This window comes from Macrotis lagotis, chromosome 2, assembly GCF_037893015.1.
Source record: "Macrotis lagotis isolate mMagLag1 chromosome 2, bilby.v1.9.chrom.fasta, whole genome shotgun sequence".
NCBI lineage: Eukaryota > Metazoa > Chordata > Mammalia > Peramelemorphia > Peramelidae > Macrotis > Macrotis lagotis.
In genome coordinates, this window is record NC_133659.1 from 43,936,218 (window position 1) to 43,963,142 (window position 26,925).

The window sequence follows — 26,925 nt, forward strand, 5'->3', positions numbered from 1 at the left end:
TCTTCCCCTCTCTTCATGACTCTTGGTATTATCCTCCCTTTCTGAACTCTTAGCTGAGGACCTCAACCCATACATCACAGGAGAAAGTGAAACCATTTGCAGAGAGATACTTCTAAAGCTCTCCTCATCTCAGATTTCTTTGACATTATCCCATTATTTCCTCCTTCTTTCTAGGCAACTATGGGATATAATGGATAGAGTACTGGACCTGGTCTCAGGAAGACCTGAATTTGAATTCTCAGCCTTTTGCTAGCTATGTAATCCTGGGCAAATCACTCAACCAATCTCTGCCTCAGTTTCCTCATCTATAAAAGGGTATTATAATAATAGCCCCTACCTGCCAGGGTTATTGTGAGGATAAATAGGAATAATATTTGCAAAGTGCTTTGAAATTTAGTGCCACATAAATATTAACAGCTGTTATTATGTCAGTCAATCAACAAGCATTTAATAGGGACTTACTATATACTAAGGATAAAAAGAAAGGTAAAACCATGGTCCCTGATTACAAATTACTCTACAAATCAATTTTATCCCATCCTTTTCCATCTCCCACTATCATCCTCACTTGCTCTCCTTAATCATCTATTTCTCTGTACCTACTAGTTCTCTCCATCCTTAAAAACTTTTCCTAGAACCTTCTGTGCCTGACAGTTGTCCTTTTTAAAAAATCCCTTCTCTGCTTCTCAGCTAAACTCCTTGGAAGAAGCCAGGTGGTCTCAGTGCTGCCACTTCCTCAGTCCTCTCCCTCTCTTCCAAAGTTCTACAACCTGGTTTTGCAGTCAGATCATGCATCAGAAATTGCTTTCTTCAAAATTACTAATCATCTCTCATTCCTTTGAAAGCAACAATCTCTTTAATTGCCCAATCCAGTGACTTTTTGCCATCATCATCCATCTCTTCTCTGCAGCACTGGACACTAGTCATTACCCTCTCTTCCAAGATATTTTTTCCTATCACGTTTTTATGACTATCTCTTTTGGTTCTCCTCCTACCTGTCTGGCCTCTCCTTGTTCTTGCCTCTCCAAATCTTCAATTCCTCTCTGGAAAAATCTTTGCAAATTAAGGACAAACACATCTCCAAGAGTAGAAGATGCTGATGGATTAATTGCCAACTAGCATCTGTGAAAGGAATTTCCACATCAGGAATCCCAAAGAAAGAATGGAATTTTTTACATTTCATATTATCCTCATAAAAATCTCAGAACTAGAAGGCATCTCTTAGTATGGGAATTCTTTGCCTTTTTGTGTCAAGGACACCAATGACAGTCTGGTAAAGAGTAAGGATCAGTTTCCAGAATATTGTTTACATTCATAAGTGGAGAAAATAAGTTTCAATTGAAAGCTAGTGAAAAATTAAGGAATGATCTTTCTCATCCAAGTTCACAGGACCTATCTCAAGAAGACCTGACCTGGAGCATCTCATACAATTTGTGTCTGTGAAAAAAAATACACTCAACAGCATTCCTTATAGCAGCCTTTATTTAAAGACTTTCAAGGAAGGGAAACCTACTACCTCCCAAAGAAATTCACTCTACTTTTAGAGAGTTCTCATTGTTAAGAATTTTTTCCCTTAAATCAAACTTGTCTACCCCTTTGTAACTTTCATTGGTACTAATTCTGTTCTTCAGAGTTAGAAGTCATATACTTTGAACTTTTATCTAATGACTTCATAGATATTTTAAGACAGATTGCAGATGCCTCCTAAGTCTTTTTCAAATCTTTACAGGGATTATAAGTAGATGGTAAGTGCATTGATTAGCCCTCTGATTATTAGGAATTTAAATTCTGTAAAGTATGGGGTAAGGAGTTTCTTCCATGCTGGCTGCTGAAAAAGAAGATGAGGAGTAAGGGAACATTAATCACCTTAAACTGGAGGGTTCTCAGATGGTAAAAAAAACCCAGGATTAATAGATTTTCAGAGAAGGATACATGAATCCTTGGAGGACCAGGCTTACATATTCACAAAAGCTTCAGTAGGACCCCTCTTGGCTATATGTTGGGAAGAAAAATGGAGAACCAGTGTTTTAACAGGTTGCCAGTAAAGTTAATATCTCAGGTATGTTTGGACCCCAAATGCTTACTAACCTTGTTGCTGCAGAACTCTAAAATCCTAATGTACTCCCTCTCAACAAAATGGTCCTTGAATTTCTTCACAGCTCTGGTGAATAATCTTGTGCAGAGAGACAGTTTCCACTTATCAATGAGTATCTAATTTAGCATATATTGTCATCAACTGGTAGTAATGGCAGAGACCCCCTCCTAGCAGTGGGAGGTCCAGAGGATGACCAACTTTCTTAGATAGACTTTGACTAACCAAAAAACTCAAATATTTTACCAAAATATACAGAGAACTCAAATTCATGGAAATGGGAGGCATTCCGTTATTTTTGTGTGGTTTTTGTCCATGAATATGCACCACCATTTTTTTAGATCACTATGTTCCTTCATTCCAGGGAAATCTAGTGGTCTTTGACTTTCTTTTCCTGTAAATTACAAACCGCACATGTGTCAAATTATGAAATGAAAACCATATAAAACTTGAGTTTTTAAATAACATCAATACATTCTTCTTTATCAAAGCTTGTTTTAATGAGAACAGAATAAAATTTAACTAATATTGTCAGTTTTATATTGAAAAATAGTACATTACTTACTCTGGATTCGTAAATTCCTTGAAAAGGAAAAGTGTCTTTTTTTTGGCTAACTTTTTGTCATGCTGTGCTCACTGTACTAAAGTCCCTTGGTAAGTTAAACGTGTTTTTCCCCTTGGATCTTATCTGTCTGAAACAAGAGAGGTTCTAATAACAAATAGAGCTCATCTCAGAGAGATGAGCCTGCCATTCAAGCCTTTTATTCCACAGTTTTCTAAGAGTTTTATGAATTTGCTCATATGACTCCTACCCTGATCAAATTCTTTGAAAACTTATCTTCCACCATTTCCTACAGCTCTTCCATAAAGCAACCACTACATTGATTCATTTCCCTTAAGGGCTCTGGGTTCTACTTTTTAAAAAACACCTGCTTAAAGATATTGTATGGAATGGATCATTCATAAAATCCCCATTTTGATACTGAAATATATTTTGCTCACTTCTTGTTGTTGTGTCCAACTCTTCATGACATCTTTTGCAGTTTTCGTGCCAAAGATACTGGAGTGGAATCTGCCAGTTCCTTCTCTAGCCCATTTTATAGGCAATGAAACTGAGGCAAACAGACTTGCCCAGACTTACATAGCTACCAAGCATCTTAGATCAGATTTAAATTCGGGTCTTCCTGACTCCCAGCTTGATGCTCAATACATCGTACCACAACTACTTTCCAATGATCAGCGGCTTTTATATGGCACTTAAAGCTTAAGCCATTTTATCCTTATAATAACCTTGGGTGAAAGATGCTATTTTTGCCCCCATTTTTCAGATCAGGAAATTACAGAGACATGTGATTTGTCAAGGAGGGGGGAGCAGAGCTCATTGGATATTTTGATTTATAAGAACCATCTCTGAAAGTCATCTCTGACTTTAGAACTACTGAAGCACACTGGAGGTTAAGCATAAGGAGATGGCATGACTGAGCTCTTATTCATATAACTAACTTACTTTGACCAACACTGATTTTTTTAAAATTATTTTAGAATAAAATAACCTTCAACAAAGATAAATAATTGGGGTGGCTAGGTGGCACAGTGGATAGAGCACCAGCCCTGGAGTCAGGAGTACCTGAGTTCAAATCCTGCCTCAGACACTTAATAATTACCTAGCTGTGTGACCTTGGGCAAGCCACTTAACCCCATTGCCATGCAAAAAACAAAAACAAAAACAAAAAACTAAAAAAACCTAAAGATAAATAATCACACATATAGAATAAAGGAAAGAATCTTGTATAAATCATTAGCATTTAGTAAAATAATGCCAAATGAATGATAACCAACAAAAATGTGTTTCTTCTGTGTTCAAGTCTTTCTGAAATTCTTTCTCTGACTTTATTCTTTACACATATTCATATGTGTAAAAAATATGCATGCATTTATAAAAATGCATGGTTTAGTGGATGGAGAGAGTAGATAAGATAAAACATTTCTTAAGATTTACTTTGTGCCAGACTCAGCTAAACTGGCAATACAAATACAATAAAATGACAGTTTCCACCCTCAAAGTCAGGAAAACTAGGTGGTACCATAGTGGATAATATGTAGGGTCTGGAGTCAAGAAGACTCATCTTCCTGTGTTCAAATCTGACCTCAGGCACTCAGTAATTGTGTGACCCTGGACAAGTCACTCCATACTGTTTGCCTAGTATCCTCATCTGTAAAATGAGCTGTGGAATGAAATGGCAAATTACCCCAGTATCTTTGTCACAAAAACCCCAAATGGGGTCATGAAGAATCAGCTAAAACTGAAATGACTAAGCAACAGAGATATATATATAGAGAGAGAAAGAGAGAGAGGGAATTTCTCAGTATACAGGTGTATTTTCCTCCACTTTACAGATGAGGAAACTAAAGCAAATGAGTGAAGTGATTTGTCCACCTATCCACCTATCATCCAACTCTCACCTGTGACTCCAAGAAGCTGGAGCATGCTCAGCAGCCATAACCTGGTAAAAATCATCTCAGTAGATGAACTAAACCAGGTTGAGGGAACCAACAGGTTTCAAACTGGGGCTTAGAGGAGTGTCTACCTCAAACATGTGAAGACTTCCCTTGGTAGAATGAACTGGTGAGAACAATTTTTTTCAGTGGCAAGGAAGACAGCTGACACAGATACTGTAGAGTGCTTAGAGCTTGGTGAGACATTGAAGACCCCAAGATCATCCATTGCATTCCATACCAACACCAGTTAGCTTGAATTTTGTCTTACCCCGGGACTTTGATGACTCAGGAAGAGATAGTGAGGGCTGAAAACTTGGTGCAATTCTACCTCACTTAAATCCAATCCATACCCAGGTCAAGAGGTCATTGCTCCTCTTCAAAAATGAAGGATGAAAAATAATAGCTTGCAAATCCTATATGAGAGTCTGGGAATATTTAGAGGTGAGATCATCTTGGCCCTTGCCCTAATGGAATTTTTATTCTAAGGGGGGAAATGACATAAACAAATGCTGCTAATATACTATTATGCTATATATACTATTATACTATACTAATATACTATTACAAGATAAATACCTACGTTTGCAAAATGAAGCTGTAGGGGAGAACAGAGAGAGAAGATCATTATCCAAAAGGAGAATCTGAAAGAAAGTGATATTTGAATTGGGGTTAAAAAATGATGAGGAAGGATCAGATTGTTACGGCAGTGATTGGGAACAATTTGGAGAAGAGCACTAAGATAGAAAAACGAGACATTTGCAGGGCAGAAAGTGGTACTGTTTGACCAGAATACAGTGTATGGAGGAACATAGCATGAGGAAGGGAGACTGGGTAACATATTGTAAATGGTCTTTGAAGTTTACTGAAGGAGCAGTAAGTTGATACTCAAGGTTATGATCAGAGGAATAATATGCATAAGGAACATGATTCTGGCAATGGTTTGAGAGATGATTTTGACAGGGGGAGCGTAGGGGGAAATCTTTGTCAGAAGATTGCTGCCCTGAGCCAGTAGGTGGTAAGAGGTTCTAGACTAGGGTGGTGGCAGTGGGAAAAGAGGGAAGAGGACATTTGGGAAAGATGCTGGAGAGAAAGAGTGTGAAGAACTTTAATATCAGCAGTAGTTAATAATGACTCTTAATAGTAATAATAACTCTTAATAATAATTCAACACCTAATGAAGGAAAAAGTTCAAAACACTCAAAAAATGCTAGCAGCTATTGAATTGTTAGAAAGGACATTGAAACATCTAAAGCAAAAAGATGAATCTCATTTATTTGTACAACTTTGCTCATTAATATTAGAATGTTGAGTTAAGTGAGTAAATAGATGAGAATAAACGTATGTTACATGAAATTTTAAAACATAAAAAAATTAAGCTGACAGATATTGTGCTAAATACTAAGGCTACAAAGAGATGAAGAAGAGTCAAAATATCTCCAAAGCTGTGCTTCTGAGAGTTTCCCAAACTTGGTAGTGAACTATGTATAAATTTTAACAACACCCTCGCTTTTAAGACAAGGTAGAGTACGGAAAAAGTTGCCCCTTAGACAAGACTTTGAAGAGACATGTTTGTGTCTTCTAGCATTGGTGCCTAGGTTCAGTAATGCCTGCTGCCATTTGCATCATCTTTAGCGAGAAATTAGCCCAAGTGGTGAGACTAGGTGAAAAATATTGTTCTGTGGGTACTTTGAAAGGTGGGGAAAGTCTAAAAAGGAAGAGGGAAAAGCCAAAAGGCTGCTATAGTTTTCCAGTAGTGAAATGGAGAGTCAGTCTGTCTTTCAGTAGCTTTGATTTGATTAGTCTTGCTCATGAAAGCCTTGTTTGTTTTAACTTTTTTAAAAAATGAGTGGAATCTTCTGTTGACCAAGCTCTAACATAGCGGGCATGAGTACTTTATAAAAGATCCTATCAGAACTAACTTTTTGGAAGGTGTGGTGGTAGTGGAGGAGGAGAAGATGGAGATGCTTGGAGAGGTGGGGGGGGGGGAACAAAATTCCTAGAACTCATACATAGTTCACATATTTTTCTATTCCTGTCAATTCCATCCATTTGACTGGCAGCCAGGTTCCACTTCACTAGTTCTCTCAGGAAAAAAAGCAGATTGTTCTGAGCCTCCACCACCAGGAATCTGTACCTTGGCACCAAGTCTGTCTTCTAACTGCACGTTATTCCACATCCAGCCTTTCAAAATAGACACTCTGGTCTCTTGAACCTCAATTTTGTGACCACAGACTCAATTTACTTGATTGATTTTTAGCTCTGTAATCTAAGCATTTACAGATTCTTTTTTCTCTGTTTAATTCTCTTTTTTATAGTCTTTTTAAAGACCTTTTTTTGTGGCATCTTCTCTGTTAGGAATGCTACCTCCCCTTCAAGTTGTAAATAAGAAGGACTTGATGGTGTAAGGAAAATATCACCTTAATGATTTTATCTGTCCATACAGTCTTGAGATTCCTTCCACACCCCACTCCCCAACAGAGATGATTGGTCACAGTGGGGGTTTGTGCTAAGTATAGTTTTAGAGTGTGTTCTTAATAAAACAAAGAACAATTGCTTTGCAGATCATCATATTAATAATGTAAAGCTTTGTAGGAGACTTTCCTACTCTCTACCCCCCAACCAAAAGAACAATTTTTAATAGAGGCCATACATAATGACATAGAAAACTTTCCTAGAAAGAATTTTGAAATGATATACTATTTCTCAAAATGCTATTTTTTGATTTGAGCAAATAGTGCTTAGATTACAGGCGTGTCTCCCTATAAGCAAATCTGTTTTATGGAAATATGGAAATCATTATAGGTTTATAACTGGAAACAACCTTAAAGAACATATAGTCCAATTTCTTAATTTTCTTGACAAGGAAGCCAAAACAGCAATGGAAAACAATGTGCCCTGGGTCATATAGGTAACTAAATGGCAGAGGCAGGGTTTAAATTCAAGTCCCATTGACTCCAAATTCAGTATTTTTTTTAACAGCAAAAGAGATGAATTATGAGTAATTCTATTCAATACAGAAGGATTCCTCCTAGGATTTCTTTAGATCTGGAGCTTTCCTTTTACATTCCAAATAATATTTAACCAATTGATGATTCATTAATAGTAATAACAATAGCTAGTATTTCTATGACACCTACTCTGTCACTCACTGTCCTAAGTGCTTTCCAGCGATTATATCATTTGGTCATTTGACTAGTCAAGCACCTTTGCCTATTCCAGGAAATTGTCCCCAATCACACACTGTTTTGTGAGTTCATTCTCTCCCCTCCACCCATTTCCCCCAAAAGCTTAATTCCTAACTCTATTGCCATGTCATCTGAAAATTTGATAAATATACCTTCATTATTGATAAAAAAGACAAAACTGTCCTGGTTTAGGGTCAGTCATCAAAGACCCCCCCCCCCTTCAAGTTGAAATTACCCTCTTCATTAATGGCAACTCTGGTTCTAGCTACTCAACCAATTTCAAATCTATTAATGTCTAGCCAACATCTCTATGTCTTTCCTAAGAATAATTTGAGAGTCTTCAATAAACATTTGGTTAAAATCTAGATAAATTAACTTCTCTGATCTACCATTCTAATAAATCATCCTATTCACAAAAAGGAAATGAGATTAGTTTGACATAATCTCCTATTGATAAAGTCAGACTGGCCCTTGGTCATTACCATTCCCTTTTCTAAACATTTACTTTAGATCCTTTTAATAATGAACCTTAGAATTTTAATAGAATTCAAGATCATCTCTCTCTCTCTCTCTCTCTCTCTCTCTCTCTCTCTCTCTCTCTCTCTCTCTCTCTCTCTCTCTCTCTCTCTCTCTCTCTCCCCCTCTCTCTCTCTCTCTCTCTCTCTCTCTCTCTCTCTCTCTCTCTCTCTCTCTCTCTCTCTCTCTCTCTCTCTCTCTCTCTCTCTCTCTCTCTCTCTCTCTCTCTCTCTCTCTCTCTCTCTGTCTGTCTGTCTCTTTCTCTGTTTCAGTCTCTTTTTCTGTCTCTGTTTCTGTCTCTCTGTCTCTGTCTTATCTCTGTCACTCTGCCCCAATTCCTACCTCCCTCTCTCCTCTCCTTTAAAAAATTTTTGAACATCTGGTAGAACTGTGAATTAGTCAGACCATTCTGGAAAGCAATTTAGAACTCTGCATAGAAAGCTATAAAACTGTGCATACCCTATGACCCAGTGATACTGCTGTTAAGTTTATACTCCAAAGAGATTAAAGAAAAAGGAAAAGGATCCATCTGTACAAAAAAATTCATAGCAGCTCCTTTTTATAGTTTCAAATAATTGAAAATTGAGGGAATGCCCCTCATTTAGGAAACAGCCAAATAGGTAGTGGAATGTAAATGTATTAGAGTACTATTGTGTTTTAGGAAATGATGTAGGGATGATTTCAGGAAAACCTGGAAAGACTTGTATGAATTGTTGTCAAGTGAGCAGAACCAGGAGAACAGCTTATATAATCAGAGCAATGTTGTGAAGGTAATCAACTCTGCAAAGTGCCTCTGATCAGAACAATAACCAATCTTAAGCCCAAGGATGCATGATGAAATATGGTCTCTGTCTGCCTCCATAAAGAGACCTGGTGGATGCAGTGACGTTTGAAGCCTATGTTCTTCTATTTCTTTCTTTTTCTCACTTTTTTCCCTTGGAATACAGTAACCATAGGAATTTGTCTTGCATATCTAGATCTATTTGATTTTTCAAGCATCCTTTATGAAGTTATGTGTAGGTAAATTGTCACTGATCGCGATTTAGCAATCATGTCTACCAAATAGTAGACTAGTATGTATTTTGTTTGGGAGATTCTTAACCTGTGGTCCATGGATCCCTTAGAAGGTCCATTGACAAAGGGGGGGAAGTCAGGGAACTAGCCCTTTAAATAGTGGAAGATAGGCAGTAAAATCTTCCTTTCTCAGGCTCAACACCCCAAGTTCCTTGAACAGATCCTCAGAGGACATGAATTTGAAGCCTTTCCCCATCTTAATTGTCCTCCTCTGAATATACTCCAACTTATCAAAATCCTTCCTTACATGTGACACCCCACAGAGAATATAACACTCTACATCAAGCCCAATTTCAGTGGGATCAACACCTCCCTACTCTTGCACTTTTTACTTCTCTATTGCCTAAGATGACATTAGTTCATATGACTGCCATATTATACTGTTAACTCATTGGACTTGTAGTCCAATAAATCTTCTAGAAGTGGAGCATCCTGAACCAAGAAAATAGTGTTCTTGTCCCCTCAAATCCATGTTCCAGACATCAGAATCCTCTTCTAAGACAACATCATTTTTACCAACTGTTCACTGTTCGTATCCTTCTATCTCTTTTGATGCATCTATCTTTTATCAACAAAATGGATGAAAACACTACCCGTGCCTTTAATTCCTTAGCTTCTTGCCCAGGATTTCATAATTGCTATCATTGTTTCCTAAATTCTTTCTGGCAGAACCATGTCTCCCCCACATAATTCACCAGAAGCAGGTTGTGATTGTTAGATTTAATAAATCATAGAAGATTTCCTAGCGTGAGTCAGACACATGGACCAAGAAGACTGCATACTTTATTGTTCATTTTGTGTCAGTGATTTGAAACCCATCAGTTGAACATCAACCACTCTGACATGTCTCTTCTTCTTTAACCAGTGGATGAACCTTCTTCTGGAGGTGTCTATGGTTTCTGTTCATTTTCCTTTGGGCATTTTTCTGACATTTTCTGGGACCCTAAGCCTTTTGGTTGTGATCAGAGCTACTGCTTCTTTACCCTCTTTTGAACTTATTATCATGAATTTCCTAAATCTGTAATTTAATTAGCTGCTTTCTGAGATATGTAGGATCAATCCCAGGTACTCCACAAAGGCAAAGACTCTCAGACTTGGAATGGGCCTAGAGACCATCTTGTCCTGTCCATGATTGAATCAGAATCCACCCTACACATTCATAATAAAGCCCTTATTAACCTCTAGACCAAGGCCATATACTGCTAGCAATTTTCCTGGAATGGAATTCTTTAGCTTATTGTAAGCCCCATCTCAGAACCCCAGGGAAAAAATTGTTTAAAGCTTAAATTTTAATTCAAGTCTCCAGTCTTCCAAAAAAGAAGATTAGAAATACTCATTTATAAAACATTAATCTTATAATAGACAACTATTGATTTCATACATACAGAAAATAAAGTCTGAAAAACACAATAGACTAAGTGCTCATTGACAAGTCTTAATAAGTAGCTAGAATTTCATGTTCCAGTGTTTGTGATTCAAACTCACTGTATATTCTCTGTATATACTCCCTGTAAAAATGCAGGGAGCTTGAATCATAAAAACTGAAATATGAAACATTTGGGGGGGGCCTACCAAATAAGTATTCTACTTTTGTCTTTGACTCTAAACTTTCCCCCTTGTGGCATATATCTTCTCATAAGCCAGAACAGGAATTGGGTTTATCCTCCTGTCAATAGAAGCCCAGAGCCATTGTCAGTCTTCTCCCCTTACTAGGTACTGACCAAAGTACCCAGGCTCTCTGAACTTCTTCAGTTAAGAAGTAAATATCGAAGTTTTAGTACCTTTTTGCCCCTTCCTTCCTTCCTCATGAACCTCATTCACCTTAGGTCAAAAAGTAACACCCTCAGTAGAGTCAGAATCACTTACGCAGCATATGGATTTTAGCTGTCATATGCTGATAGCTGAATGCTTACCAAGGTAGGAGAACAGGAAAGATGCTATTCTTCCAAACACTCATATGAAATCCTAGAGCTACTTATATCTCACCTATATAGTCAAAGGAAGAGCGAATTAGGAATAGTCATTTCATTTCTAAAGACTATTGAGTGGGGCCAGCTAGGTGGTTCAGTGGATAGAGCACAAGCCCTGGAGTCAGGAGGACCCGAGTTCAAATCCAGACTCAGAAACTTAATAATTACCTAGCTGTGAGACCAAATCACTTAACCCCATTGCCTTGCAACCCCTCCCAAAAAAAATAAACTCCATTGAATGGATCACTAAGTTCTTCCTGCTCATCAGCCAATAAAAGGATTATTTAATCATCTCAAAATCCCAACCCCCTCAGTGCTGAGTTGTGCACATGGTCACTTGGAAGAAGGCAATTCTACACATGTATTCTACCACTTCCAGTTATACAAACTCCTCACTTCTTTTGTCTTCTCTCCTCTCCTTGTTGTTCAGACTTTAGACATTTCCCATCTCTGCCCCAACCCTCTACTGTCTCAGCTTCTTAAGGGTTATGCTTCTCAGTCTGTTATTCTGGATCCTGTTAACCCAAACGACTTTTTCAACTTTTCTTCTCTACATATATGTTCTCTTTGCTAAGTCGAATTATTCAATGTTTCCTAAACATGACCCTTGAGAATTCACTCACCATTGTGCTTTCTTCTCCTGATGATCCCTTCGCTTAGAATTCCCATACCCCATCTCTGCCTATAGTGTTCTCTAGATTTCGAGTGTCTTTTCAAATGCCATCTTCTCCATCTTCTCTTTCACTTGTTCCCACTGATGATGTTTGTCCTTTGTTTTTGAAAAAGACCATGACATCACGAAGGTGATGCCCTGACAAGCACATGAATTGAATTTGAGTGAGGGGGGGTTATGTTAAGTTACAAACTTTACTTTCTCCTCCAGAGCCATCTGGGTCCAGTGGCCAGATATGAATCAGGACAATTGGAGATAGCTCAGAATGCAAGATAATCAGCTAGGGGCAGCTAGATGCTCGATGGGAGAGAGTACTGACTCTGAAGCCCAAGAGTCAAATCCAGCCTCAGACACTTAGTAGCTGTATGACCTTGGGCTAGTCACTTAATCCTGATTGCCTCATATCTCTTGTCCCAGCTGAGTGAATAACAACAACATATTTATCATGTTCAGGCCTTAAATTCTACAAAGCACAATACCTCCACAAAGTAGTCAGTATATTACATTATCAATTTATGCATTATTATCTATTTACAAATGAAAAAATGAAACTGAAAAAGTTTAAATCCCTTGCCCATGGTTACAATCAAAGCATCACAGCCAAGCCTTGAGGCTGCATCTCCTAACTCCCAATCAAGACCTCCCTCTGCTAAAAGATTTGTCCCTCTTCTGAATCCCCATAGTGATACATTCTTCTCTTAGGACATTTCATGTTCTGCATTATATTGCTCTTCTTGAATACATACCATCTTTTCTACTGGATGGTAAATTCTTTATTTTTTATTTATTTGTTATTTTTTTTATTTAAGGAAAGGGAGTTAAGTGACTTGCCCAAGGTCACACATCTGGGCAATCATTAAATGTTTGAGGCTGATTTGAACTCGGGTCCTCCTGACTCCAGGGCTGGTGCCCTATTCACTGTGCCACCTAACAGCCCCCAGATGATAAATTCTTTCAAAACTTAGATTGTATCTCACTCTTCTTTGTATTTCCAGCTGGGTCTTGTGTATAACAAATAATAAATACTTGTCATTTTCCATCACAGAAGTTGCTTGGGTTTAGTTGTTTATGAAAGATAAGAACATACTATTGGAGGAAGCTACTACAAAGTGGGAAGGCAAGCCAGCTACCCCAGAAGGTAAATTCTTCTGAAAGAAAGAAAACATGTGTCCTATGTACCTTAAAATGTAAACTCCTTTTTCGAAGGAGGAGACATTTCATTAATTCACTTCTGCTTTGTACTGTATCCAACTGACTGCAGCATCTTCATAAATCTTAAACAGAAATAAAATAATAAATTCATTTTGCCTTTGATCTAAGTCAAGCTTTGAAGTTGGATCCTTAGAGATTTCTGATGAGCATCTGTTAAATCATTGTCTCTTCCCTAACTTTAGGTGAAAGGAGAATGTTAAAAAAAAAAAAAAGGAAGTCCTGTAAATACATTCCATATTCAATGTTATATTCTCTCCTGTATCTACCAGAAAGGATAAACAAGAGATTCTAGAGTTTGATTGTTGAATTTCCTTTGTAGATTTTCATTTGTAGAAGAGAAGAGGATAATGAAAGATCACACAAATATCTGTGCATAGACTAAATTACAGAGTTGGAAGGAATGTCAGAGGCTATCTCATATCTGGTCAAAAATCTACTTCACAATAATCAAAATTAATGGTCCTTTACTTTGAATACCTCCATTAATGTAGCCCATTAAAAACCTCCATTCAAACTTAACTCAGAACATCCTAAAGCCCTACACTACATCCCACGTCCATCTTTGAATAGTTCTAATGGATAAGAAATTTATTCTTATAGCAAACCTTTTAACTTTGCCATTCTCTGGCTTCCACTATTGCTCTTGGTTCTGGCTGAGATAAATAACTCTTATCTTTCTTCCACATGTTAGGCAGCTCCCTTGTTCATTATGAGTCTTCTCTTTTCTTGACTAAACATTCCCATTTTCTTAGAGGGCATGATTTTAAGACCTTCACTTCAGTTAGTCACCCTATAATGTATACTACTATAGATATATGTGTGTGGGTATATATATATATATATATATATATATATATATATATATATATATATAAAGAGAGAGAGAGAGAGAGAGAGAGAGAGAGAGAGATACTCAGAAATAAATGGGTTTTAGATGTGGTTTACTTAGAACACAATAGCCATCATATCCCACTGTTGAGTCCTATTGAATTTTCAATCTACACAAACCCCAGGTCTTTTTCAGATGCTCTTTTACCTACTCTGATCCCCTCCATCTTGAACTTATAATGGTCAATTTTTAAAATCCCCAATGTAAGATTTCTATTTATCTCTGTTAAATTTCATCTTATTAGGTTTAGGCCCACATTCTAGCCTGTCAAGATCATTTTAGATTCTGACGCAGTCATGCAGTATGTTAGCTTTCCTTCTATGCTTTGTGTCATCTGCAAATCTGATTAGCATGCCATCTCTGCCTTGATTCAGATCATTGATAATTATAGTTTTAGGCTATGATAAATACTCAGACCATGTGTTCAGTTTGCTCTGTACAATGTCCACTATATCTTTTATTTATTATAAATGGCTCCAGAACTTATTAAATGGACTAGTCTAGCTGATGACAGACACGGAAGTACCATACTTTCCCTTGACTGAAAGAAAAGTTCTTTGCAATGTTGGTCTTGGCCTACTGTGAATATTTTGTTCCAGATGTTAAATTGTTGGGGTTTTTTTCAGAAGCCTTGTTAAATTGCCAGAACATTAGATTTTTTGAAGGATTTTCCAAACCCCAGCTGATTATCACAACACACAGGAATCCAAATTGCCAAAGCTCAGCCTTGGCTCCAAAGTGTATCAGCAGCTGCAAAAAACACATGGGAAGCTTCAGGTTCATGGGGCGATGATCTAATATCCTTATAAGGCAAAACAGTAAGTTGATTTCTTTGGCTTCATAGATATCACACTAGGATCCACAGCAGCTACTGAGTAATATAGATAAAATTTCCTTGTTTGCATAGGAGTATACAGTTTAATGTACCTTGAGGTGCAGTGTGAGCTAGGGGAAAAAATGAATGGCATTCCAATCAAAAGATAAGGGCAGTGACTAGAATTTATTTCATACCTTAAGGTTTGCAAGGGGTTTTACAAATATTATCTCATTTGTGCCTTAAAAAAAAATCCCTATGAAGTAGCTACTAAGGATATTATTCCCATTTTACAGATAAGAAAATTGAAGTTCCTAGAGAGGCTAAGTGGTTTGCCTTGGGTCCCACACATATTAAATAATGGAGGAAGATTTTGAACCTATCTCAACTCCTTCATTCTGAGACTTTCTCATTTTATCTTTTATCTAACTTGTTTTATATAATTATTTGCATGTTGTCTGTCTCAGGGAAGGACTATTTTTGTGTTTCTTTGAATCATCAGCATTTATTTCTTGATTTGACTCATCATTAGGATTCCTCATTTAACACTATCCACTGTTCCAACCTTGCTACTTGAACATCTAACATCTGAAACAAAGCACAACCTTTCGAAATTCCATAGGATCAGAGATTTGAAACTTGAAGAAAAAATCTTTGAGGTCACCTAGTTCACTCTTCTTGTTTTACAGATGAAGAAACTGAGGCCCACAGAGTTGAAAGACTCTAAAGCAATATTCTACCTCTGTTACTACATTATCCTGTCTTACTTTGAGATGAGTAAAGCACTTTGCAAACCTTAAGTCATTGCAAAAATATAAATGATTATTATTTTTGACTCATGATCAGGATCATATCAAAATTGATTTGTGGGTCCCACTGGAAATGTTTTCCGAATACTGAATTTTGAAATGACTTTAAAATCCCCAATATCATAAAAAACATCTAAAATCAGGGTTCTTTTCCCCTTTACTATACTGATACCTCTTTTTGCTACCATTGTATTACCAAGATAATTTTATATTTTAATATATTTATATTCCAGGATATATCAAATGTATTTTGCAGATATATATATATATATATATATATATATATATATATATATAATGTTTATCTTCACAAAAAGATTTACATGTATATTTTCAGAAGAAGTTGGGACAACTAGGTGGCACAGTGGATAGAGCACTGGCCCTGGAGTCAGGAGGATCTGAGTTCAAATGCAGCCTCAAACACTTAATATTTACTTATCTGGGTGACCTTGGGCAAGACACTTAACCCATTTCTTGCAAAAAGAATAAATAAACATAAGTTAAGATAGCACCCTGTGAAATCATTGGTCCTCTTAGAAAATGAAGGACAGGGGCAGAGCCAAGACAGTGGCGTGAAGCTAGGAATTCCCAGAAAGGCGTTCCCCAAAAAACTCCAAAAGCCGTCAAATTATGACTCTCGCCAAAATTTAGAGGACAGAACCCATAGAAAGACTGAATGATACAATTTCCTAGTCCAAGAAAACTTAGAAGATCCACAGGAAAGGTCTGTTCCACCTTCACCAGGGGTTGGAGAAAGCCACAGTGAACTGTAGCCGCAGTTCAGCATGGCCAGACCATGCGCCTGGGTCTATGGCAGAGGGGGTGATTTCCAGACCTCTTGGCCCAGGAATCATTGAGGATAGCCTGAAGGGGTGGTGAGAGAACTCTGCTGTACCAGAGTGAGCTTGGAGCAGAGCTCTGGCCTCAAAGCAGCCCTACAGTGAGAACTGCAGTGGGAGTCAGCAGAGCCATCTAGTACTTCCAGAGCTCTCAGCCCATAAACAGTAAAGGGGTCAAGGAATTCTGCAGAGGTCTCTCTGCTCTCCCTGGGGCAGGACTCAGCTGTTTGCCCACACTCAGATCCATGTTGAAGTCTGGGCCCCCACAACACCATCATAGCCAAGTAAGAACCATCTTCAACAGCTCCAGGGCAGAGGGGAGAGCCTGATCACAGGCAAGAGAACAGTCAGAGCCTCTCATAAGACTTTGGAGGAATTAAGGTCCCTGCCTTGGAAGCACGGTAAATCAGTCATAGGCTGGAGAAATGAGCAAACAAAAGAAAAAGTATAATTTGACCACAGAAAATTACTTTGGTCCCATGGAAGTTTCAGAAGATGACAAAATTGAAATTTCTATACCCAAAACCTCCAAGAGAAATAGAAAATGGACTCAGGCTATGGATGAACTCAAAAAAAGAATTTGAAAAGCAATTAAAGGAGGTAGAGGAAAAATTGGGAGGAGAAATAAGAGCAATGCAGATAAATCATAAACACCAAGTCAGCAACGTAGTGAAAGATATACAAAAAAATACTGAAAAAATGACGTATTAAAAACCAGTTTAGGCCAAATGGAAAAAAGCAACACAAAAGGCAAATGAGAAGAATGCCTTAAAAAGCAGAATTGGTCAGCTGGAAAAGGAGTTAAAAAAAACTCTCTGAAGAAAATAACTTCTTCAAATACAGAATGAAAATAAAAGAAGCTGATGACATTGTAAGAACTCAGGAAGCAATAAAACTATACCAAAAAAATTAGAAGAAAATGTGAAATATCTCATTGGAAAAACAACTGACCTTGAAAACAGATCGAAGAGAGATCATTTAAAAATTATTGGGCTACCTGAAAGTCATGACCAGGAAAAGAGCCTAGACTTCAATTTTCAAGAAATAATACAGCAAAATTGCCCTGAGATTCTAGAAGTAGAGTAAAATAGAAATTGAGGGAATTCACTGATCACCTCCTGAAAGAGATCCCAAAAGAAAAACTTCCAGGAATCTTCTAGCCAAATTTCAAAACTCCCAAGTCAAAGAGAAAATACTAAAAGCTGCCAGAAACAAGCAATTCAGCTACCATGGCTCTATACACAGGATTACACAGGATCTGGCAGCATCTACATTAAGGGCTCATAGGGCTTGGAATATGATATTCTGGAAGGCCAAAGATCTTGGTTTACAACTGAGAATCAACTGCCCAGCAAAACTGAACATCCTCTTTCAGGGGAAAAGATGGTCTTTCAATGAAACAGGGGACTTTCAGACTTTCCAGACTTTTCAGACTTTGAAAGAATTAGAGCTGAACAACAAGTTTGATCTCCAAGTACAGGACTCAAATGAACCTTAGAAAGGGTGAACAAGGACTAATTATGAGGAACTTAATGATGAGGAACTTAATGATGTGGAACTGCTTGTATTCCTGAATGGAAAGAGGATACTGATAACTCATATGAATTTTCTCATTTATAAGAGCTGTTAGAAGGTTCATATATAGACACAGGAAGCAGCAGAATGTAATGGTATAATATAGTAAAAAGATGGAGTCAGTGGGTGATAAAGAAAAAGTACTGGGAGGAAAAGAAAGGAGAGAAAGAAGAGACTAAGATATTTCACATAAGAGTCAAGTGAGCCTTCATTCTCATCAGAAATGACTCAGAGAGGGAATAACATACACACTTAATAGGGTATAGAAATCTATCTTAGCCTAGAGAAAAATGATGCAAAAGGGATGGGATAAAGGGGAATGGAGGAAAGTAGGTGATAGAAGAGAGGGAAGACTGTGGGAGACAGTGCTCAAATACAACACATTTCTGAACAGGGACATGGTGAAAGGAGAGAGAGAATGGAATAGATATGGAGGGAATAGAGTGGAGGGAAATACAGTGGGAAATACTTTGGGAAAAATATTAAAGCAACTTCTTTGGTGGCTAGGATGGGGAAGGCAACTCATTCCAGAGACAGAGCTATTGGAACTTGATCACAGACTGAAGTACATTTCCTTTTTTCTCTCTCTCTCTCACTATTCTTGACATTTCTCATCTTTTTTTGGGGGGGAGGGGTTTATGATTACTCTTGCTACAAGAATATTTTAATAATGTAAAATAAACAAAAATAATATAAAATAAAAGTACAAAAACTCAAATAAAACATATATTTTATATATACATATTTAGATATACAGCTTCTTTTTTTTCAGAAGATTTTGCACATATAGTTTACTGGCTCTAACTCATAGGGCTCCCTTGTAAAGAGAACAGATGTCATGTTTCATCATATTGCAGCCTTTCCTCTGCATCTGTGAGAATACTAACATCCATTTCTGAACATAAGTATGACTTGCTTTCATCTCCATTTCTCATTCTGTTTTTCTTGTATAAGACCAGGTAAACAGATGCTATTTCTTGTCTTACCATAGGAAGATAAGGTCTTTCCGTTCTAAGGAAAGGACCATTAGACAAAGAGTCAAAAGAATTAAGTTTGAGCTCTAGTTCCATTATCCTGTAGCTATCTGAACTTGAGCAAGTCATGTAACTTCTCAGTGACTCAGTTTCCTCATCTGAAAAATAGGAATAATATTTAGCCATTCAGGTTCATGGGGTGATGATGTAATATCCTTATAAGGCAAAGCAGTAAGTTTGTAATGATGTAACCTTTCATAAATTATAAACTACTATGTATTCAAAGAAAACAGTCTTATTTTTAAATTAATTTTCTTTTTAATTTAGGGAATAAAACAAGCATTTCCATATCATAAAAAAAGATAATTGTACATGAAACTATGCACAACTTGCTATTCCTTTCAAATATACAACAAAATTATCATGTATGAGTCAAACCTTCTAAAATATCTCCTTCTGTGATTAGGCTATTGAATTCACAACCTCCTTTTCCAAACAATACTGCCTGCACTTCAGTCACTGTCCTCACTGCCCTTCTCCTCCATGTCCTCTTTGCTCCTCCTCCTTATGTATTGTCTTCCTTTCTTAGAATATAGAAATGGAGGTCAACCCTGTGACTCTGAGCAAGTTATTCCTCTTTGAGGGCAGGAAGCATCTTCCTTGCATCTATTCATAACCCTAGCATGTAATAAGCATAGAAGAGAAGTTTTATCTGTGATAAGCCCAGCCATAAGAAGTAATTAGATCAAAGAGCTAGAGGTGGAAAGAACCTTAGAGGTCATCAGGTCCAACCTCCTCAGTTTACAAATTAGGAAACTAAGGCATGAGGAGGTCAAGTGATAATGATATCTGTGAAAGAAAAAGGCTTCATATTTACTCACTCAATAAGCATTTATTAAGTTCCTACTATGTGTCACAAAAAAATGCACTAAACACTGATAATGGAAAAAGGCAAAAAAAAATCCCCTGCCCTCCAGGAGCTTGCAATCTAATGGAAGAAACAAGCAAACAAACAAATATGTATAAAAAAGATTTATGTGGGATAAACAGGAATAATTAACAGAGGCAAGGTACTGAAATTACAAAGTACTAGAAAAGATTTCCTATAGAAGATGGAATTTTAGCTGAGACTTGATAGATATTAGGAAAGCAAGGAAGCGATGAGGAAGGAGAGCATTTCAAATATGGGGGGCAACCAGAGACAATGCCCAGAGCTGAAATGCAATTTCCAGTTTGAGGAATTGCAAGGAGGTCAGTGTTCTTGGGTATTAGAAACCTAGAAAGGTGTAATGGGTGGAGTGGTTGTTATAAATGATTTTGATAACTATATAAAGAATACAAATAGAGGATTTTAGACTTGATCTTGATGATAGAAAGCCCTTAAGATCTATTGAGTGGAGGGGAGAGGAAGTGGAATGACGTGGTTAGATCTGCACATAAGGAAGATGACTATAATTACTGAATAGAGGATGGATTAAAATGGAGAGAATTGTAGCAAGCAGACCCACCACGAAGCTATTTTAATAGTCCAGGTATGGCATGATAAGGGTCTGGAACAGAGTGGTGGCAGTCTCAGAAAAGAGATAGGAACGTTTTTGAGAGATGGTACCAAGGTAAAATTGAAAAGAATTGGCAACAAATTGGATGGGAGACATCAGAAATCTAGGTTGTTGTCTGTATAACTGGGAATGGGATGCCCATAACAGTAATGGGGAAGTTTGGAAGATGGTTTAGGGGAAAAACAATGAGTTCCATTTTGGACATGTTGAGTTTAACTGGACATTCAATTCAAGATATCTAAAAGGCAATTGGAATTGCAAGATTGGAGGTCAGAAAGAGAGGCTTGAGCAGGTTAGTTAGACTTGAAAATCCTAAGCATAGAGATGGTAATTTAACCACATGGGAGCTGTTGATCATACCAAGTGAAGTAGCATGAAGCAGAAGAGGACCCAGAACAGAACCCTAGGGGGGATACCTATGGTTTGTGATCACGACCTCAATGAGAATACAGCAAAAGAGACTGAGAAAGAAGGTCTGATAGAATATCAAGGAGGAGAGGGTGATCAACAGTGTCAGAAGCTTCAGAGAGGTAAAGGAGGATGAAGGTTGAGGAAAGACCACAGGTTTTGTTAATTAGATCATTGGTAACTTTGGAGTTCAGGTGGGAAAATAAATATGTTCCACTGGCATAAACTTTAGGACCTAGAATCAAATACACACATCAGAGGAGAGTTTTAGTAAAGGTTAACAATATGTGTGATCCTGGGCAAGTCACTTCACCCTATTTGCCTCAGTATCCTCATCTGTAAAATGAGTTAAAGGGGGAAATGGCCAACCCCTCTAGAATCTTTGTCAAATAAACACTAAATGGGATCATGAAGAATTGAATATGATTGAAACAACTGAACTACCACCGCAACAAACTATGTGTGGAGAATAGAGACCAGACCTGTGATTTCGATAGGTTAAGAAACTGCCACATGAAGAAACAACTACCAGTGCATAAGGGAAGCTTCTGTGCAATTTCTAGTCCAGGAGAGCTGCCTAGTCCAATGGTGCCAAACTAAAATAGAAACAGATCCTTATAGGCTGCATATTGACTTAGAAACCACATTGTATTGTGTTTTATTCATTGTTAAACTCTGCCCTGTTTAATCTGTTTCATCCAGTTCTGACCCCCATCACTGATCTGTCCAGGGTAGGTTATTGTTGTTTAATCATTTTTCAGTTGTGCCCCCATTTGGGATTTTCTTGGCAAAGATACTGGAGTGGTTTGCCATTTCCTTCTCAAGCTCATTTTACAAATGAGGAGACTGAGGCAAACAGTCATGTGCTCAGGGTCACAGAACTTGTAAGTATGTGAACCTGGATTTCAACTAAGGTCTCCCTGGCTCTAGGTCTGTGCCACCTCCCTTCCCAGCATACATTAATATTGAATCATTAATTTCTTGTTTGGAAGATCTCTTTTTGTAAGAGAGACAGTAAGGTATACAAATAGAGAGATGGATGCAAAGCCAAGACCCAGAATGAGTCCAAGTACTGCCTGCATGACCCTGAACTATTCTCAGACTGTATATCACAAAAAAATTGCCAACATACATTGGTAGAAGGAGTTTCTGAGGGTTCTCTACACTTCTGAAATCCCAGGTGTAGTCCCTATCCCTGTAGATTAGCCTTTATTTAAACTCTAATTGTAAGAAATTGAGCCTAGATCCTCAAATATTATGCATACGGAACATAAACTTTACGACCTACTATGAAGTTGGAAGCTACAGATCTGAGGATGGAACCAGTGTCAAAGTCAAGAAGACCTGGGTTGAAATCTAATCTCTGGCTTATGAAATGCTGAGTAAGTCACTTAACCAACTGATGTGGAACAAGTCTCTAAGACTAAGTTGCAGAGACGGTGTCACATCACTAGGAGTTCCCTACTTGTTGAATTACTGGTCCATCCTCTCCATTATCATCATTCCCCCACCCCAACCCACCCTCCAAAAAAACCTTACTTTGTCCTTAGATCAATATTCAAAAAAAAACTATTTTGTACTTTCAATTTCAAGATTCAAAAAATTCATTCAGTTCAACAAAGTGCTTTCTACATGCAGGATATCGTGCTAGGCTCTAGAGATGCAAACGCATGCCCTGATGGAGCTTACCTCCTAATCAGGGAACAGAATATATCACAAGTAAGTTATAATAATAATAATAATAATAATAATAATAATAATAATAATGTTTGTCCATTATTTTTGAAGAAGACCACAACATCAAGGAGGTAATGCTTTAACAAGCACATGGATTGGATTTGAATGAGGTGGGGCTCTGCTAAGTCACCAGCCTCACTTTCTCCTCTGGAATAATTTGAGTCCAATGACCAGATAGGAATCAGATGTGAGGCAGTCAGGGTTAAGTGACTTGTCCAAGGTCACACAGCTTATAAGTAGCAAGTATCTGAAGCTAGATTCAAACCCCCCATCCTCCAAACTCTAAGGACAGTGCTCTACCCACTGTGCCCATCACAAATAAGTAAATACACTGTATATACCTCTTAATACAAAACAACTTTTGGAGGGAGGGGCCTCTGATAATTAGATGTTTGGAGGTCATGAGAGGAAAAAATTAGAAAGGACCTTCTCCCGACACTGGCATTTGAATGAATGATGCTCTAAACTAAAGAAACCAGGGATTCTATTAAGTAGCTGCTATTTTTACTCGCTTAAAAATATCATAATGTCCTTTTGGAAATGCCTAGTTAGTTTTAGTCACATTCAACTAAAATGGCACCAATTCTAATTAAATGAAAATGATCATCACAGAAAGTGTGCTGGTCTCATAAAGTCATGATTTCATAGTTCAGGGATTGTTACCTTTCAGACACCACAGAACTGTTAGAAAGCTCCAGATTTCTTGTCTTTTCTGAGAGACTTTTAAAAGAGGTCACATTTTACCATAGCGTCTAGCAATGTGAGTTTGCTCGGGCGTCTTGGCAGACAGATCTGCAAACCCCAGCTAAAATCTGTGAATCATCCATTGTTGGCCCATTCTACTCTAGTTGCTAAGAGATCCTCCAAGCACACTGAACCTTCATTCTACATTTACTCTAAAGAGAACTGGCTGAATTAAATTGGAAGATGGCGTATCCTCCCTAAATGAGTAATTAAAGCTTCACCCAGAGCTTTGGTCCTGAGGTGGAGACGGTGGAAGGGGAAAGGCCAGTGGCACTCATCTGGAAGAATTTCTATCTAATTAAGAATTGTCGGACAATTTAAGAAAATACAAGAAAAATTTTCCTGTGAAGCACTTTTTAGAAATAGAGAGGAAATGGCGGTTTTAAAAGTGGAAACAATCCTCACCCCACCCCCAAATCCAGTTCCTAAGAACTGGAAGATCCTTCTGTAAACTTGATGAATTCAGTTCTGCTTTAATGAAGAAATAACATGTATATTTGTTTACATCTATTGGTGTATGGAAGGTACTTTCCCTGAATGTATAACTTCATTTCTTTGCTTCTTTGTTTTCTTTTAAATGGATATTTTAAAACTTAATGTCCATTACTTTTTTCTAATGGTATTATAAGGGTTTATTGTACATAAAAATGAAGAAAATATCACTTAATGAAATGAAACGACATGGATAGTCTATGAAAATAGCTTTTAACTTCAGCACAGATTCAAATATGTCATTTCTAGATAGGGGAAAAGTCTTTTGTGATCAAATCAGCTTATGTGCCTTATGGATTAATGTATTCTATCATAACATGAGAATCCTATAAGAAATTATGAAGGGGTAAGATCTTTATTTTGATTGAAGGGGCAGTGTAAGGTAGGGAAGGAAAGAAATGAGAGTAGAAATGGAGGCTGAATACTGGACTACATGACTTTATTCTAGCCTGGTGGACCTTAAAAGCAGGATTTTTTTTTAATTGGCAAATTCCCACCTGACTATGACCAAGTAATTTATCTTGTCTGTTGCTCAGTTTCTTAGTGAAAAGAGGATAATATTCTCTTACCTTGATTTATTATATGGTTAGAATAAATTCTAGGAAAAGGCTCTTAAAGTATCAATTCCTCCAAATTCACTTTAGAGTAATATCAAGGTATTACTGTATACCTTGAGGAGGAGGGACCTGAACTTCTAACTATTGATTTAGGGAACATCCAGAGAAGAAACTCCTTCTCTTGGTACAGATTTATAGCACCTCTGAAATTTATTGTTTCTGGGGGTTACCTGGGAATTGAAGTTAAATGGCAAGGACACAGGACCAGGAAATGTCAGAACATCCAGGGATTTCTCATTCTAAGACTCAAGCTCTCTATTGACAATTGATCACTGCCCCTCCCACTTGTAACTATGTCAATTTTAAATTGGTTGAATTACTATTTGTAAAAATCTAGTTTCAACAGAAAATTATAGGAAGAGTCAGTGAGTTATCTTTCTCTTAATATTGCTTATTAGACATATAAAAGGAGATAATAATGATAATAATAATTAGCATCACATATAGTACTTTAAATTTTCTAAAGCATTGTACATAATACTCATTTATATAACTATTTGGGAAGATATAAGAGAAAATTTCCTGTGCAGACATATTTAGAAATATGATGATGATAATGATGATGATGATGATGATGTTTGTCCTTTGTTCTTGAAGAAGACCATGACATCAGGTAAGTGATGCCATGGCAAACACATGAATTGGATTGAATGAGGGGATGCTGGGCTAAATCACCAGTCTTACTTTCTCCTCCAGAGTCATCTGAATCCAGTGGCCAGATTGGCATCAGAATAATGGAAATGTCCCTGGATACAAGGCAGTCAGGGTTAAGTGACTTACCCAAGCCTGTGAATATCAAGTGTCTGAGGCGGGATTTCAACGCCAACCTCTTGACTCCAAGATCAGTGCTCTCTCCATCCCCACCATCTAGCCATCTTATTTAGAAATATTCAGAGAGGAAATGGCAGTTTTAAAATGTAAACAATTCTCACTTCTATCCCCAAATCCAATAGCTATGTATGTGTATATACATAAAATACACACATAGATACACATACATATAAGCATATATATTATAGATAATATATAATCTTATGCATGACATTTGTTATATTTAAATATTTTATAAATATGTATATATATATACATATATATATATAAAATTTGATCCTCACCCCAACTCCACGAAGTCCAAATTAGGGCTGTTCGTATGCCCATTTTGCAGATGAGAAAATTCAATCCTTTCAAGTTTAAGTGAATTTCCCATAGTCATACAATTAGCAAGCATCAAAGATGGTATTATAATCCAAATGTTCCTGATCCTCTACCCTCGGAGATAATGCATGCTGGCCTTTCTCTGCCACATTCTAGGAATCAATCAAACAGGAAAGTATCTATTAAGCAATTGAAATAACCAAGCACTGAAGATACAACAGAACTGAATCAGACCCCTCCCTGAAGAAACCACAAGTTCATATAGAAATTAAAAACATTATACATAGTAAATACAAAATGCACTTAGCAGTTTCCAGCTGGAGGGATCAGGAAAAGCTTTATGTGTGGGGTGTGGGATGGGAGATTGGAGCTGATCTTGGAGGGAAGCCAGGGAGTCCTAGACAGAGGCAAAGGGGAGAGTGTGTTCCAGACATTCAGAATGGACTGTGAGAAAGGTATGGACTGGGGAAACGGAATGTCTTCTAGGAAAAACAGAAGTAGACTGATTTGGTTAGAATGGAGAGTTCATGAAGAGGGGAAATGTGTAAATTATAAGCTGGAGGCTAGAGCTAGATTGGGAAGCATCTTCAAGACACTTTGAAGGAGGAGATGATGTCCAAGTTTAGGCTAGAAGGAGATAGGGACCACCACACTCCTGAACCCAAGGATATTTTATTGTTTGGTTTTTTTGTTAAAAAAAAAAAAAGGGCAGGACTGGGTTCAGACCTGTGCTTTAGAGATAGCACCTTGTCAGCTCTATCGAGGATAGATTGGAGAGGGAAAGATGTTACTAGAGAAGTTACCAGAACTCATGGCCACATGGGTGGAGAGAAGCAGACAGATGCAAAAAAGAAATTTGTTTCCCAGAATTCCTTGAATCCCTCTATTGAGTGAATGGCTTTATTGATGTCGGGAGCCCTTCCTTTTCTTTAGGAGTCTGCCTGTCCTAACTTAGAATTACAGGCTTACTATTCTTTTGAACCAAACCCATCTTCATTTAAGCCCAGAAGATTGAGCCAGAGACTGAGTTTTTCCTGGCTGAATGGAGGGCAAGCCCTGACCACACCTCAATACTACCAACCTCTCCCAACA

The 26,925-nt window shown here is 37.5% G+C and overlaps 1 protein-coding gene and 1 long non-coding RNA gene across 2 annotated transcripts in view; one reads left to right on the forward strand and one right to left on the reverse strand.

The window, feature by feature from the left end:
- The window catches only part of DDAH1 (dimethylarginine dimethylaminohydrolase 1), a 209,174-nt gene that overhangs the window by 58,551 nt on the left and 123,698 nt on the right, over positions 1 to 26,925 (forward strand). The gene's annotated exons all lie outside the window — the stretch shown is intronic.
- Positions 14,534 to 26,000, reverse strand: LOC141512666 (uncharacterized). Its single transcript, XR_012475565.1, has 2 exons — positions 25,794 to 26,000; positions 14,534 to 14,860 (listed from the first exon to the last, which is right to left on the reverse strand). It is a non-coding gene; the product is annotated as an uncharacterized LOC141512666 (long non-coding RNA).